Genomic DNA, 17916 nt, shown 5'->3' on the forward strand with positions numbered 1-17916 from the left:
GCGTATTTGGTTCAGATTAAGGAGAAGCCTACTGAAGCCCTAGTCAACTAATACAGTGATCTTCAGACCCTTCGGATGACTGCCCCCCTCTATGAAAATGTTTCTTTGAATCAGGCAGTTGATAAAAATCAAGTCTTTTGTCTTTTACAGAAGTGAGGATGGCATTGCCATCATTGTGGGGATAAAGGCCAGTTCTCTGTTGGGAGAATGCAATGTGCTCCAGGAACCGGAAATGAGCCCTTCCTGCTCCCCAGGTTCTGTCTTTGTGTCTGACAGAGTCACACAGACTGCCTTGTCTGGATGTCAGCTCTGATGCCAACTAGCTGTGTGATTTGAGGAAATAGACCAACCTCCCTATTCCTTCATGTGAAGGAAGAAATGACATAACATACCTAAGCAAAAAGCCAAAGCAATGCGTATAGAAACATGCCATGTGGGGCCCACTGTGAAGTAGGGTTCCAAAAATGTAAGTCTCCCTCCTTGCTCTCCTTAGAATGGAATATATATTTTCCCATAAAAGAAGTAAAAGTAAGTAACAACTTAACAATTTTAAGATATCTTCTCTCTTTAATATTATAATCTTGTCAGCCTTCTACATCTGGAAAAAAAACAAAAACAAAAACAAAAAAAAAACCATGAACATGTTTAAGAAAAAAAAAGAACATGTTTAAGTAAAAAGAAGACAAAGAAGTTCAAAAGAAGTTCATTTTATTCTGGAAAGGGTTAATTATTGTGCACTAAACATTTGACTTTGTATCTTAAAATTTTTAATTTAAAAAACAATCTTAGTCCTTGTAGTTTATTTGTAAAGTTTGGCTAAGGTTTACACTTAGAACAGATATTTTTGATTTTATTATACTAAGTCAACCAAATCATTGTGTGTATAAACTCAGTCTCCATGTCTTGTAAATGTATTTTTTCTAGAGTCTTGCTCTATGTGATTTTCATTGTTTAATTTTTTTTCTTTATTGCTTCTTAGCAGCTGACTGCCTCTTAAACTAAGCAGAGAAGACCAAAAAAAAAAAAAAAAAAGCATATCCTCAATCATGGGTTTGAGGTCATTTGATCTTAGTGATCTTTGGCTTTCCAAAGATTAAAGCCAAATTTAAAACAGAGTAATTTTCCAGAACTAGCAACAGACAGATGGTTTTGGCTCAAATTCATCCACTATGAAAGAATAGAGAAAATTCAATATTATTATGTATTCCAAGCCCTACCACTTTTGCAAGAATATCAGAACTCCAGGTTAATATTCTCTTTCACTTAATATTATCCAGGGTTAACAATTATTGAACAGGGCCAAACATGATGGAAAAAGTAAAGAACTCTGTACTTATTCAGGTATAGATCATAAAGTGTACAGTGAATTTAAAGTAGGAAAAGGCAAGCCAGGTCAGGGCATTTAGGGCAGGTAGGAGTGCTAATCAACATCCTCACAACAAATGAGGAAAATAATGAAAACTAACACAAGGCTATCAAACCTCAGCATTCATTTTTTTGTAAGAGGCACAGGGTGTTAACTAAACCATAGGCCCCAAGACATCATACGGTTCAGTTCAGTTCAGTCACTCAGTCGTGTCCGACTCTTTGCAACCCCATGAATCGCAGCACGCCAGGCCTCCCTATCCATCACCAACTCCGATAATTCACTCAGATTCACGTTCATCAAGTCAGTGATGCCATCCAGCCAGCTCATCCTCTGTCGTCCCCTTCTCCTCCTGCCCCCAATCCCTCCCAGCATCAGACTCTTTTCCAATGAGTCAACTCTTCGCATGAGGTGGCCAGAGTACTGGAGTTTCAGCTTTAGCATCATTCCTTCCAAAAGAAATCCCAGGGTTGATCTCCTTCAGAATGGACTGGTTGGCTTTCCTTGCAGTCCAAGGCACTCTCAAGAGTCTTCTCCAACACCACAGCTCAAAAGCATCAATTCTTCAGCGCTCAGCTTTCTTCACAGTCCAACTCTCACATCCATACATGACTACTGGAAAAACCATAGCCTTGGCTAGATGAACCTTAGTCAGCAAAGTAATATCTCTGTTTTTGAATATGCTATCTAGGTTGGTCATAACTTTTCTTCCAAGAAGTAAGCATCTTTTACTTTCATGGCTGCAGTCACCATCTGCAGTGATTTCGGAGCCCCCCAAAATAAAGTCAACCACTGTTTCCACTGTTTCCCCATCTATTTCCCGTGAAGTGATGGGACCGGATGCCATGATCTTCATTTTCTGAATGTTGAGCTTTAAGCCAACTTTTTCACTCTCCTCTTTCACTTTCATCAAGAGGCTTTTTAGTTCCTCTACAACCCAAAAAAAAAAAGATAGGACTGTTGCAGCTTTTCTTGAATGGTAGGCGTTCTGGAACCACACACTCTGAAGGGCCTCTGATTAGCCAGGCCATCTGGGAATCATCATTGAATCTCTCAAAGCCATTCTTTATCTCCAGAATGAAAATCATGGTTCTATCACTCCCTACTTCACGGGTCATAGTGGAAATCAAAAGAAAAAGTGCTGCATAGAGTCACTGACTTGATTTCACAACTCAGCCACTTCTTTCTCTTCTCTTGGCTTCTGGGACCACACACTGTCCTATTTCCTTCTATTGCATCAACTATTTCTGGCCAGCCTCCTATGCTGGTTCTACTCTTTGATCTCTAAATTTTGGAGTACACCAGAGTTCAGTCCTCATTCTTTTCTCTGTCTCCAGGCTCTCTCTGGATAATCTCAAAATTTTAGGTATGACTCATTTTTCTGATCATTCCCACATTTGTATCTCCAGTCCTAACTGCCCTTCTGATCTCCAGATGTATAAACTCACTGAAACTTGACATCTAACAGGTTATCTCGAAATTTATGCAGCCAGCATAGACCTCTTGGTCTTCCAGCACCTTCCCTACTTTCGTCAATGTCATCCACTCAGTCACTCGAGTCAATAAACTCGAGGAATTATCTTGAGCCTTGTTTTTCTCTCTTCCCTCACATCTAATCCATCAGCAAAACAGATCTCAAATCCGTCCACTTCTTTCTACTTCCACCCTTTGCCCTTGCCCAAGCCGCCATATTTGCTCTGAATATCCCCAATCAATGCTCAACTGATTGCCCCTATTTACTTATTGGCCTATACAATCTTATTTTTTATGTTTATTATAGTCTTAAGACTAAGATGATGGCATCCAGCCCCATTATTTCATGGCAAATAGAAGGGAAAAGGTGGAAGTAGTGACAGATTTCCTCTTCTTGAGCTCCCAAATTACTGCAGATCGTGACTGCAGCCATGAAATCAGAAGATGATTGCTTCTTGGCAAAAAAGCTATGACAAACCTAGACAGTGTATGGAAAAGCAGAGACATTACTCTGCGGACAAAAGTCCATATAGTCAAGGCTATGGTCTTCCCAGTGGTCACATATGCTTGTGAGAGCCGGACTGTAAAGAAGGCAGAACTCCAAAGAATTGATACTTGCCAACTGTGGTACTGGAGAAGACTCCTGAAAGTCCCTTGGAGAATGGAGATCAAACAAGTCAATCTTATGGGAGATAACCCTGAATATTCACTGGAAGGACTGATACTGAAGCTTAAGCTCCAGTATTTTGGTCATCTGATGCAAACAGATGACTCATTGAAAAAGTCCCTGATGCCCTGGGAAAGATTGAGGGCAGAAAGAGAAGAGGGCATCAGGGGATGAGATGGCCGGACAGCATCACCGATGCAGTGAACATGAACTTGGGCAAACTTGGGAGATGGCGAGGAACAGGGAGGCCTGGCGTGCTGCAGTCCATGGAGTCACAAAGAGTCAGACATGACTGGGTGACTGAACAACAATGACAACATAGGTTTTATATAAATTTTATGACATAAACAATGCATAAAGGATAGTATTTTTAAATTTAAAAATCCACCAAATATTTAAAATATATACGTGTATTTAAAAAATAAAAATTCAGCTAAGACCTAAAATGCTATAACAAAATCTACGATACATTTAACTGCATATAAAGAAAATAGGATAGGAAACGAGAACAAAATAGACTTTACTTTTATACGTAGTATCTGTGTGTGTGTGAGCGTGCATGCTCAGCTGTGTCAAACTCTTTGTTACCCCATGGAATGTAGCCCACCAGGGTCCTCTGTCCATGAAATTTTCCAGGCAAGGATACTGGGGTGGGTTGCCATTTTCTCCTCCAGGAGATTTTCCAAATCAGGGTTTGAACTTACATCTCTTGCATTGCTTGCGTTGGCCAGTAGATTCTTTACTACTGCACCACCTGGGAAGCCTATACACAGTATATTTTTCTTTTATTAAAACATATAAGATTCCTATACACGAATAATGAGAAAGTAGAAAAAGAAATTAAGGAAACAATTCCATTCACCATTGCAACGAAAAGAATAAAATACTTAGGAATATATCTACCTAAAGAAACTAAAGACCTATATATAGAAAACTATAAAACACTGATGAAAGAAATCAAAGAGGACACTAATAGATGGAGAAATATACCATGTTCATGGATCGGAAGAATCAATATAGTGAAAATGAGTATACTACCCAAAGCAATTTACAAATTCAATGCAATCCCTATCAAGCTACCAGGCACATTTTTCACAGAACTAGAACAAATAATTTCAAGATTTGTATGGAAATACAAAAAACCTCGAATAGCCAAAGCAATCTTGAGAAAGAAGAATGGAACTGGAGGAATCAACTTGCCTGACTTCAGGCTCTACTACAAAGCCACAGTCATCAAGACAGTATGGTACTGGCACAAAGACAGACATATAGATCAATGGAACAAAATAGAAAGCCCAGAGATAAATCCACACATGGACACCTTATCTTTGACAAAGGAGGCAAGAATATACAATGGAGTAAAGACAATCTCTTTAACAAGTGGTGCTGGGAAAATTGGTCAACCGCTTGTAAAAGAATGAAACTAGATCACTTTCTAACACCGCACACAAAAATAAACTCAAAATGGATTAAAGATCTAAATGTAAGATCAGAAACTATAAAACTCCTAGAGGAGAACATAGGCAAAACACTCTCAGACATAAATCACAGCAGGATCCTCTATGATCCACCTCCCAGAATGCTGGAAATAAAAGCAAAATAAACAAATGGGATCTAATTAAAATTAAAAGCTTCTGCACAACAAAGGAAAATATAAGCAAGGTGAAAAGACAGCCTTCTGAATGGGAGAAAATAATAGCAAATGAAGCAACTGACAAACAACTAATCTCAAAAATATACAAGCAACTTCTGCAGCTCAACTCCAGAAAAATAAACGACCCAATCAAAAATGGGCCAAAGAACTAAATAGACATTTCTCCAAAGAAGACATACGGATGGCTAACAAACACATGAAAAGATGCTCAACATCACTCATTATTAGAGAAATGCAAATCAAAACCACAATGAGGTACCACTTCACACCAGTCAGAATGGCTGCGATCCAAAATCTGCAAGCAATAAATGCTGGAGAGGGTGTGGAGAAAAGGAACCCTCCTACACTGTTGGTGGGAATGCAAACTAGTACAGCCACTATGGAGAACAGTGTGAGATTCCTTAAAAATTGCAAATAGAACTACCTTATGACCCAGCAATCCCACTTCTGGGCATACACACCGAGAAACCAGAATTGAAAGAGACACATGTACCCCAATGTTCATCGCAGCACTGTTTATAATAGCCAGGACATGGAAACAACCTAGATGTCCATCAGCAGATGAATGGATAAGAAAGCTGTGGTACATATACACAATGGAGTATTACTCAGCCGTTAAAAAGAATTCATTTGAATCAGTTCTGATGAGATGGATGAAACTGGAGCCGATTATACAGAGTGAAGTAAGCCAGAAAGAAAAACACCAATACAGTATACTAACACATATATATGGAATTTAGGAAGATGGCAATGACGACCCTGTATGCAAGACAGGGAAAGAGACACAGATGTGTATAACGGACTTTTGGACTCAGAGGGAGAGGGAGAGGGTGGGATGATTTGGGAGAATGCCATTCTAACATGTATACTATCATGTGAATTGAATCGCCAGTCTATGTCTGACGCAGGGTGCAGCATGCTTGGGGCTGGTGCATGGGGATGACCCAGAGGGATGTTGTGGGGAGGGAGGTGGGAGGGGGGTTCATGTTTGGGAATGCATGTAAGAATTAAAGATTTTAAAATTTTAAAAATAAAAAACTAAAAAAAAAAAAAATAAAATAAAACATATAAGAACTTGAACATGTAAGTATGTGAAAATATCCATCTTGGTCGGACATTTGAATATTGTTTTCTGTAATTTTTTTTCCTAATGTTCTCAAAAAAAATAATAATACACATAGAGAAAGGAGGATAAAGAGCAATAAAATAAGTAAAAGGGGAAAATATCCCTGAACCAAAGATTGCATTAAAATTTAAATATATTCTATGCATAAACAGCTGGAAAAATATTTTAATTTCATGAATAAAAGTCTTGCTCTAATTCTGATTTTTATCAGGATGTTTCTATTTGCCTCCACACTGTACAAAATCTGGAAAATGTAAATCATATCATGATAACTTTAAAGTCCTCCAAAGACTCCCAGGGTTTCCCGGGTGGCATTAGTGGTAAAGGACTCGCCTGCCAATGCAGGAGACATAAAAGATAGGGGTTTGATCCGTGGGTTGGGAAGATGCCCTGGAGGAGGGCATGGCAACCCACTCCAGTATACTTGCCTGGAGAAACTCATGGACAGAGGAGCCTGGTGGGCTACGGTCCATGTGGTCACAAAGAGTTGAATATGACTGAAGCAACTTAGTATAGCATAGTACAGCACAATGACCCCAAACATGTTTAGAATCAAATTCAAATTGTCTGCCATGACACACAAAGTCCTACCTGACCTGGACTGTGCCACCTCTCCAACCTCCTCTGCTGGCTCCCTAACCACACAGGTCCCAGCCAGCCACGCCGCCCTTCCATCCCTCTGTCAACCACAAGCTCCTTCCACATGACACCCTTTGCGTTGGTCCCTTCTCTGCTTGGGTAGCTTTTTCTTCCAAACTGAACCTGGCTTGAAACTCCTTATCGTGCAAGCCTTTTCAAGTACAGCTACCTCACAGAGACTTTCCCTGACCAGCTGATCTGAAGGAACCCCCTAAGACCCTCTAGATCATATACTCTGTTATAATGCTCTGCACAGCACTGCCCACAGTCTGATTTTTCACTCTGTGTATTTGTATTGCACTTTCCTGGCTTAGCTCAGTTGGTAAAGAATCTGCCTGCAGTGCAGGAGACCTGGCTTCGATCCCTGGGTTGGGAAAATCCCCTGGAGAAGGAAATGACAACCCACTCCAGTATCCTTGTCTAAAAAAATCTCATGGACAGAGGAGCCTGGTGGGCTGCATTCCATGGAGTTGCAAAGAGTAGGGCACGACTGAGTGACTAACCCTTATTTACTTACTTTCCTGGTGGCTCAAATGATAAGGAATCCACCTGCAAAGCAGGAGACCTGAGTTCAATCCCTGGGTCGGGGGGTGGATCTACTGGAGAAGGGAATGGCTACCCACTCCAATATTCTTACCTGGAGATCCCATGGACAGAGGAGCCTAATGGGCTACAGTCCACAGGGTCGCAAACAGTCGGACACAACTGAGTAACCAACACGTCTTCATCACATCTCCTTCATCCTCTACCCTCTTTCCAGAATTTAAATTCTGTGAGTGAAAAAGCCATTTTACATTTCCAGCACCAAGTACTGTGCCTGGCATATAGAAGATGTATTAGTTTTGGTTTTTGCTTTTTATTGTTTTGTTCCAAATTACCATTTTAATGGTTTAAACCAACACTCATTTATTAGCTCAAAGCCCTGTAGGTCAGGACTCCTGGCACAGGGTAGCTGGATCCTATAACCCTTTCAGGGCATTAGAAGCTAAAATCAAGGTGTCCACCAGGCTCAGTTCCTGTATGGAAGCGCTGGTGAAGGATTCACTTCCAAACTTGCTCAGATTGTTTACAAAATCTGGCTCCATGAGGCTGAAAGATTGAGGCCTCCATTTCCCTGTGGTCAGTCAGGCTTTGTTCTTAGCTCCTCGAGGCCACCCACATTTCTTACCATGTATCCCCCTCTATCTTCAAGCCAGTAATAGAATGTCAAATCCTTCTTGTAATTTGAATATCTGACCTCCTTTCCTCTAAAACCAGCTGGAAAACTGTTTTCAAACGAGTCCTGTGATTCAATCAGGCCTACCTGGATAATCTCCATATCTTAAGGTCAACTTGCCAAGTAATCTGACCTATTTACAGAGCAAAATCCTTCACATTCACAATCCTGGGGATTATCTGAAACAAGTACCAGGGGCAGGGACTCATGGGGCCCATTTAGAATTCTGCCTACCACAGAGGGCATTCTGTAAACGTTTGTGGATTGAAAAAAATGAATAGCAAATGAGCTCATCTAAAAATCATAAATAACCTCACAATTAAAGTAATTGTGATTCATAAAGATGTCCCTGTGAGTCATGAAAAGGTTAAGATGGGTATGATTTGCATGGCTAAGAAGTAGGTCTACCAAAGCAAGGCTATTTTTTCTTTAAGTTTTGGAGCTCAGAAAGACAAACTCTAGTTGGCTGATACACGCAGTTTAAAAAGACAAAAACCATAGGCTCATTGGTAAGATTAGGTTTTCATTTGACTCACCTATTTACTACCTCTGACTTTGGACAGTTTATTTCAATGTTTCCAGTTTAGGATTCTTCTTTCTAAAATGAGCAGAGATTTTATAGGTGGTTGTAAGGTTTAAACTATTAGGTATGGGTACATTAGCTGTTTAGAATAACGATTCACATATCTGAATATGCAGGCAAACTTTTCCAATGGAACTGCAACGTAAAGCAGTGGGTATTTGCTAACGTCAGAAAATAAGTGGCTCAGTGGTAAAGAATCTGCCTGCCAAGCAAGAGACAGGTTCAATTCCTGGGTTGGAACATCCCCTGGAGAAGGAAATGGCAGCCCACTTCAGTATTCTTGCCTGGAAAATTCCATGGACAGAGGAGCCTGGTGGGCTACAGTCCATAGGGTCGCAAAGAGCTGGACATGACTGAGCATGCAGGCATATATGTGTGTATATATATATATATATATATCTGAATCACTTTGCTGCCTACTTGAAGCTAACACAATATTGGAAATATTATAAATCAACTAAACTGCAATTAAAAAAAAAAAGGAAATACTACTCTTTAGATACTGCCATCGGCCCAGCAAAGTATTCCTAACATGGGGGACAAGATGGCACAATGGAAGGAAATTCCATCCCCGACACTTAATCGCTCTGTGATGTTGAACAAGTTTATTTAATCTCTCTGTTCCTCGGTGTTCTCATGTGCAAAGTGGAAATAAAACTTCACCAGAGGGTTGATGTAAAAGCATTAAACTGTTGTGTTGAAGAAGACTCTTGAGAGTTCCTTGAGCTGCAAGGAGATCAAACCTGTCAAATTTAAAGGAAATCAGTCCCGAATATTCATTGGAAGGACTAATGCTGAAGCTGAAACTCCAATACTTTGTCCACCTGATGTGAAGAACTGACTCACTGGAAAGACCCTGATGCTGGGAAAGATTGAAGGCAGGAGGAGGGGACGACAGAGGATGAGACGGTTGGATGGCATCGCTGACTCGATGGACATGAGTTTGAGCAAGCTCCAGGAGTTAGTGATGGACAGAGAAGCTAAGCATGCTGCAGTCCATGGGGTCAACCAAAGAGTCAGACATGACTGAGCGACTGAACTGAACTGAACTAAGAGGGTTGATGGAAGGGCTAAATGATTCAGTATATGTAAAATGCTTAGAGCTATGCCTGGAATACAGTAAAGGCTGTAAGATATTTATTGTAAGAAAAAGCTTGAGAAATCTCCTGCTCACCCAGGGCATGCTCCCATTTAATAGGTTGCAGAAAATATGCTCAGGCTTTTTGTCTCCCTTCAACTCATTTTGATGGACTGCTGTATCGACTCAGGCTCTCTGGGAGAGAGGCACCAAGCATGGCTTAGTTGTGCAAGAGATTTATTGGAGAAAACACTGCAGGATGAAGAAAGAAGCGGGAGGGGGCAGTCATGAGGGCTGGACACCTGAGAAAGGAGAGAGGGAAGGAGTTTGAGCTGGGAAGAGCCTCGGATTCCAGTGCAGTTCTCAGAAAGTCTCACCCAGGACGGTGGGGAGTCCACAAACACACTGCCAATAAATGAATCCCACGTCAGGCAAAGCCCCTAGTTCTACTGCACAGGCCATGTTCAGGGGCTGCCTAGGAGGAGCGCAGGGGAAAGACAGGTTCAGCACTTGCAGATATGAAAAGTCCAACAGCTGCCATCAGCTGAGCACCCCACAGCAGGTTCTCTTGAGGGAAGTTCTGGCCAGCTTACCCCATTGCTGCCAAAGCCCTGTGATTGAATTTATGCAGGTGAAATGCATATAGAATGTGATCAATGTCTGCTGAATACTTATTGGTTAGGCCACCATTGCTGGGAGGAAGGCAATGCCCTGGGCAGCTGGCAGGAACATTCTGTTGTTCTTTAGGGACCAGCCAGAAGGGAGCTGCTGAGGCAGGTGGAAGCCCTCTGGTGGGATCCATCAATCAGAGAAGAGTTGCTGGTTGAATATGTCTAGAAATGAACACATTGAGCCCTTCCTGGATTGGGCATTAGCTGAGCATGGACTCCAATGGTGAACAACCTCTTTTTGTGAAGGTAAATTCAGGGACTATATGTATACACACATGCATTACTGCCAGAGAAGGCAATGGCAACCCACTCCAGTACTCTTGCCTGGAAAATCCCATGGACAGAGGAGCCTGGTAGGCTGCAGTCCATAGGGTCACTAAGAGTCAGACACGACTGAGCGACTTCACTTTCACTTTTCACTTTCATGCATTGGATATGGAAATGGCAACCCTCTCCAGTGTTCTTGCCTGGAGAATCCCAGGGACGGGGAGCCTGATAGGCTGCCATCTCTGGGGTCGCACAGAGTAGACATGACTGAAGCAACTTAGCAGCAGCAGCAGCAGCATGCATTACTGCATGTATGCATATATGTGTATATATATAGGTGTATGTGTGTGTTTGTGAGTGCATCTGTTGTTCAGACACTAACGTGTATCTGACTGTTTGTGACCCCATGGACTATAGTACACCAGGCTCCTCTATTCTCCATTGTCTCCTGGAGTTTGCTCAGATTTAGGCCCATCAAGTCAGTGATGCCCTCCAACCATCTCATCCTCTGTCATCCTCTTCTCCTCCTGCCCTCAATCTTTCCCAGCATCAAGATCTCTTCCAGTGAGTCATCTCCTCACATCAGGTGGCCAAAGTATTGGAGCTTCAGCTTCAGGATCAATCCTTCCAATGAATATTCAGGGTTGATTTCCTTTTGGACTGACTGATTTAGAGGCCATACTTATTTTAGTCAAAAAGAAAATACCCTTATGGGATTGCACAGAAAGTTAATCTGTTTTTGGAACCAGAATTGCCCACTTTATTGAATAGAGATTGTTATTAGAAAAGTTAAAATTGCTTTTTAGCCACCAAAACTATAACATCAATAAGACAACTTTCGAAGATTTTCCTCTTGAAATGAGATCGCACACCACATTCCAGAGCTCTGCAGCCCCAGCTGGCCCTCGGCCTGTGTGTTGTCCACGTCTCACCTAGCAAAAGGAGCCCAGAACATGAAGGCTCAGTGCCAAGGCTTGGAGAACACACCCTCTTAGGTGGGACAGGTGAGGACGAGAGAGCTAGAAGAGGAGGAGGGGAGCTGCTTTGGGAATTCCGAGGAATGAGACACAGACAACCATTCTGGGAGTGGCACTGATTAGCTGAGACTCCAGACAGGCTGCCAAATGCAGGACAGCCAGCTTTTTCCTTATCTTACTTCAAACCTTGGTTTCTAGCTTAACCTTGGTTTTCCAGTGCAGATGGCTCAGTGTGATCTTTACCACCACAGTTCCTGACTGATGTTATCATCCATCCATCCATCCTTAGCCAAGGACATACTGAGTACAGAGTGCACTTGGATCACAGTTTCTACTAACAGCACGTCCCTTACAGTGAGTAGATATTTTGCTATATTAATTTGTAATGTTAGCCAGTGCAAATCACTTTGGGAGGGAGGGATAAATTAGGAGTTTGGGATTAACATATACACACTACTATATATAAAATAATCAACAAGGACCTACTAAACTTTACTCAATATTTTGTAATAACCTAAATGGGAAAAATATCTGAAAAAGAATAGATATATGTATATGTATAACTTTGCTGTACACCTAAAACTAATACAACATTATAAATAAATTCTATTCCAATATAAGGTAAGCAAACAAACAAAAAAAAGCCAAACCAAAGCTCTTTTGACTGATTTTAGTTTAAAGCCCCCACATCTGTGACTTACCCTAGAGTAACAGGAAATGGCAACCTAGTCCAATATTTCAAACATGGGAGAAAGCCAGCTTGAACTGACTTAAGCAAAAAATAAGTTACTACTGTTATCATTATACAATGATTGGGGTATTTCCTGAGTAACAACATTGCTCAGGTAGTTTGACAGCAGAGACAATGGGAACCAGGCACTCACGTGGCATTTGAACTCATCTCTTTGGCGCTTTCCTGAATATTGGCTTGAGACATCTCTCTCTTGGTGCTTACTTGCTTTTACCAACTGGTGGGGAACACAGCAATCAGAAAATTCTAAGTTTTATATCTTACAGCTTCAATCAATAGAAAATGACTGATTCAAGTCTCAAACTCCCCAAGTCCAAAAGTCCTAAGGATTGCCACTCACTGGCTCTGTAAATATCCACTGACTGCTCTTGCACCAATAATTGATGACGTAAGAACTGAGGTTCCATGATTGGCCAAGCTTGAGTCTGGGCCCAGTGCTGATCCAATCCTGAGTTTATATTAAGTTGGCACCTCCCACCAGAAGAATAAGAGAAGGCATAATTCCTAGAAGAGGGGAATGTTATTCCCAGAAGAAAAAAATATGCCAGCCAAAAACAAAGGGGGTAAAATATAGAGGTAAAAATTATTGGTATTGTCAATTGGAAGAGATATTTATCTATCAAGATTAAACATATATAATCTTATCCTAATTCGATGGATATGAGTTTGAGCAAATTCCAGGAGATAGTGAAGGACAGGGAAATCTTTATGCTTCAGTCCATGGGGTCGCAGAGGGTTGGACATGATTTAGTGACTGCACAACACCACCACCAAATCTTATCCATTAATTCCACTTCTAGTCATTTACACTAAAAAAAATTACGTATACACACACAAAATGAGATTAACTAAATTAATTTATTCAATAGATATTTGGTGTAAACTCTACGCTCTGTACTAGAGCTGAAATACTAGTGGTAAAAAGGAAAAGTTTCCTGCATTTGTATTGATCAAGCATTCTGTTCAATTTCACAACTGCCCAGTGCAAATGTATTTTCTCTTTGTACCCAAGAAGTTTTCACTATCCTCAAAGCCCCATTGCTGATACCATAAATCAGATTATGTCTAATTTTTATGGAATTATACACTTTACAGAGAACTTTCACATCTAATATCTCATTTGTAGCAACACTGTGTTTGAAAGACAGGCATTACTATTATTTTGATCATCACTCAATCTCTAGAGCCTAGCAAGATGCAAAGTATACAGCAGGCACCAAATAAAAGTTTGCTGGAGGAATCAAAGTCAGGAGGCACGGTTGAAAACACAAAGATAATGGGCAGCAACCTAGGTTCTCCAACCCAAGATCGCGACTCCAAGTTCTTGGGTTTTTCTAGCTACATTATGTTCACAATCTCTAGAATCATCCAATCATAAGATTTTAGGTAACCCATTTTATTTTGTGGGGCTTCCCTGGTGACTCAGATGATAAAGAACATACCTGAAATGCAAGAGACCTGGGTTCAATCCCTGGGTCCAGAAGATTCCCTGGAGAAGGAGATGGCTACCACTCCAGCATTCTTGCCTGGAGAATCCCATGGACAGAGGAGCCTGGTGGGATACAATCCATGGGGTCGAAAAAGAGTCAGCCACGGCTAGATGACTAACACTTTCACTTTGTTTTACTTTGTAGCTGCCATAAAAAATTAGCTATTTTATTGATGATTGCTTCACAAAACATGAACCGTTCTAACACAGAGAGTGCCTGTGTGCTCAGTCATGTCCAGCTCTTTGTGACCCCATGGACTCTAGCCCTTCAGGCCCCTCTGTCCATGGAATTTTCCAGGCAAGAATACTGGAGTAGGTTGCCATTTCACAAGCTCCCTTTTCTCACAGAACCTAAAACCAATAACAACTAGAGCTCAAAGACGAGTATAGAAAGAAGTGTTGGGAACACTCAGATCTGAGCCAGACAAGAAATCTAAGACTCATATTTCAATCTTAACCACATATGTGTGACTTGGACATGAAATTAGGTGGTTATTCTAGTTAAAAGCCAACTCTTTCTGGCTGAAAAATGTGATGATACATCGACTTTTTCAGCCACACCTGCTGTATAATTACGGATATCCAAGGTTGTGTTTTAGTTGACTCTTAAGGGCAGGGATACACATTGCAAAACAAAGTCATTTCAGGCAGTTCTCTGAGCAATTGAGCATTTTAGGCTCCACAAGTTGCAAACTTAATTACAACAAAGAACAAGCATTAGTTCTTTCACATGATGAAATGAGTCAACAGAGGAGAGTGCGTTCAGGCGCACCCTCTTTCTTAGAGAAGTAAGACTCAGCAAATGCCATGCCATGACTTTGCAGATGCCTAGTTAAAATCAGTGCATATGGACTGCAGAAAAGCAAAGTCTGGGCTTAGGCAATCGCTTTGTATTGAAGGTCTGCTAACGAAACCAGTCCTTAGACAGGACGTAGCATGATGAGTGAGAGGTGGTTAGATTCTGACTCAACGGACATGAGTTTGAGCAAATTCCAAGAGACGGTGAAGGACAAGGAAGCTTGGTGTGCAGCAGTCCGTGGGGTCACAGAGTCAGACACGACTGAGGGACAGAGCAACAACACTACCCTTCCAGATTACAAAGGATAACAAACACACATAGTCCCTCGCCTAATTTTTTTCTGCCTAATTTGCGTCTTAGTTTCTTTTCTATCATCTTTAGCATCAATAATAAATATTTAATGAATGAATGTCGTATACACTGCATGATTCTTGGACTAATCCGGTCAGAGGACCCAGTTCTGGGGAGTGAATTCTATAATGGGGAAAATGTTGGACTTTCTCAATTCCACAACCAGTTCAGTTCTACAACTTATCTGAGAAGAACACCAAGACTTGTGCCTCACCTGATTTTGACAGTCTGTGTGGTGGAAAGCTAATGGGCTTTAGAATGTCAAAAACCCTAGGTACAAATTCCAGCCTTTGCTTTGAATGACCTTGAAAAAGCCATTTAATCTCTCTACACCGCAGGTTTCTAATCCACAAAATCAGATTGATAATAATATTTACCTTCCGAGATTTAAGTCACAAATGTATTTAATCACCCCGGTAGAGTCCTAACACCAAATAAATGTTGAATAAATACATGGATGTACCCCAGTTTGTTTACCACTCATCTGTTGAAGGACATCTGGGTGATTTCCAGTTTTTCTCATAACAAATAAAACTTCTTTGAACATTCATGTACAGGCCTTTGTGTAAACAGGAATTTTCCTTTCCCTGAGATAAATCTCCTAGACTGTAATTGCTAGATTATATGGCAGTTGCATATTAGGTTATAAAAAATTTGCCAAGCTGTTTTCAAGAGTGGCTGTACAGTTTTGCATTCCCACCAGCCACAAGCACATGGTCAGATCCAGTTCCTTCATATTAGCCCTAGCATATGGCATTGTCACTATTTTTCATTTGATCCATTCTGATAGCTGGTAGTAATATCTCATTGTGGATTTAATTGGCATAGTTGCTTGGACTGCAAGGAGATCAAACCAGTCAATCCTGGGGGAAATCAACCCTGAATATTCATTGGAAGGACTGATGCTGAAGCTCCAATACTTTAGCCACCTGATATAAAGAACAGACTCATTGGAAAAGACCCTGATGCTGGGAAAGATTGAGGGGACGAGAAGAAGGGAGTGGCAGAGGATGAGATGTTTGCACAGCATCACTGACTCAATGGAAATGAATTTGAGCAGATTCCGGAGATAGGGAAGGACAGGGAAGCCTGGGGTGCTGAAGTCCATGGGGGTCGCAAAGAGTCATATACAACTTAGGAGCAGAGAAACAACAACAAGGGCTAATGATGTTAAACAGTTTCCATGTGGTAATTCCCCATCTGTCTGTCTTCTTTCGTGAAATGCCTGCTCATGCCCTTTGCCCATTTTCTAGTCGGGTTGTTCATTTCTTTGATGTTGAATTTTGAGAATTCTTCACATATTCCAGATGTTAATCCTTTGTCTGACAAGTGTTTGCAAATACTTCCTCCTGTCTGTATCTTGTTTTCTTATCCACCTAAAAAAGCTATTCCCTATAAGTTTCTAATTTTGATGAAGTCCAATTTACCCATTTTTTAAGAATCTTATTGATTGTGCTTTTAGTGTGACCTAGTCCTGGGCAAGATTCTTGCCTACACTCTCTTCTAAAAGATTAGTGGTTTTATGTTTTACATTTGAGTCCATGATCCATTTTCAGGTTCTAGCTTTTCCAGCTCTAATTTTCAGATAGACAAAGCAAAAAGAACACCCAAGGATCACACAACCTTTTTTTCCCCTTGATTCCAAGGTCCCTAGACAGTTTGTCATGGCTCTACCTTTCAAGTGGTCTATATTTACCTTTTGTATAATGTCCAGGCTTATTAGGAGTATTATTAATAAGTGGGAGGAATAGGAAAAATCATCTATTTTATCATCATGGAAGTGGAAGTTCTGAAGATTCATTTTTAATAACATTTTATTGTAAAGACAATTTTGAGTGAGATATTGAATGAAAAAAAGCCTTCTTATAATGCTTACTGATATTAGCATGGAAATTACGCACAAGATTACGATTTGCAGGCAGCATGCATTTGTCACATTCATAGCAAAGGCAGGTACATGTCCTGCTAAGGATCCAACCTAAAGCCTAGTCTTGGTAGGGGGATAGATAGCGGCCTATGGGTATGTGGTTTGATGGTGTTAAGTAAGCCAGACTTTCTCAAATAAATCCTCTCTCTGGCTGGTGCATAGCATTACCAGGCTTAAGCTTTATCCCCTAAGCCTATGTCTCTAATACCTGTTGAAGCATAAACATCCATGGAGAATATATGGTACTATTCTCGACCCCAAGAGTGCCGTATGCTGTGAACACTCACTGGTAGACAGGAACAATCAGATACTTAACAAAAACAAGTAGATATGAAAACAGGTCATCACAACCTCCAAATATGCTCGTTCAGGTACACACACACACCGTCACAGACTTACATCTCTAATAATCAGCTGAAGGAACAAATACACATGCCCAATTTAAATGGAATTTTGGATTATAATGAATACATTTATTGACAACTGCTTGATGTGCTGAAAGGTCACAAGAAATTGAATACGGTACATCTCCCCTGGCTGGAGGAGAGATTTGGTGTCCTCTGGTCTCCTTCTGCCATTCAGGAACTCAGCTTAATAAGTATTTATCAAGCACTTACTATATGACAGGCACCACATAATATACTAGAGATAAGGACTTATAAATCACTTCTCTATGCTGTCTGCTAGTTGATGGTTCTTATACCAAAAAGATGTTCCGAGGAAATTGACTGTCTTTATCATAAATCTGTATTGCATTTTAGAAAATGCTTTCCCTTATCTCTACCCATTAATTCTTAAAATAAGGTGGACCCATAACCCATTATTGTCCTTATTTAACAAGTGGAGGGAAGCAAGGCCCAGAAACCTATGCCTTTCCCATAG

At 40.8% G+C, this 17916-nt stretch overlaps 1 long non-coding RNA gene across 1 annotated transcript in view; it reads right to left on the reverse strand.

Annotated features, from left to right (window-relative positions):
- The window catches only part of LOC132660022 (uncharacterized), a 40351-nt gene extending 26151 nt beyond the window's left edge, over window positions 1-14200 (reverse strand). Inside the window, exon 1 of the long non-coding RNA XR_009601174.1 lies at window positions 13911-14200. This is a non-coding gene — a long non-coding RNA (uncharacterized LOC132660022). The remainder of the gene's footprint in view (window positions 1-13910) is intronic.
- Between the last annotated feature and the right edge of the window lie 3716 nt (window positions 14201-17916).

The sequence above is a fragment of the Ovis aries genome, chromosome 6 (genome assembly GCF_016772045.2).
Source record: "Ovis aries strain OAR_USU_Benz2616 breed Rambouillet chromosome 6, ARS-UI_Ramb_v3.0, whole genome shotgun sequence".
Classification (NCBI taxonomy): domain Eukaryota; kingdom Metazoa; phylum Chordata; class Mammalia; order Artiodactyla; family Bovidae; genus Ovis; species Ovis aries.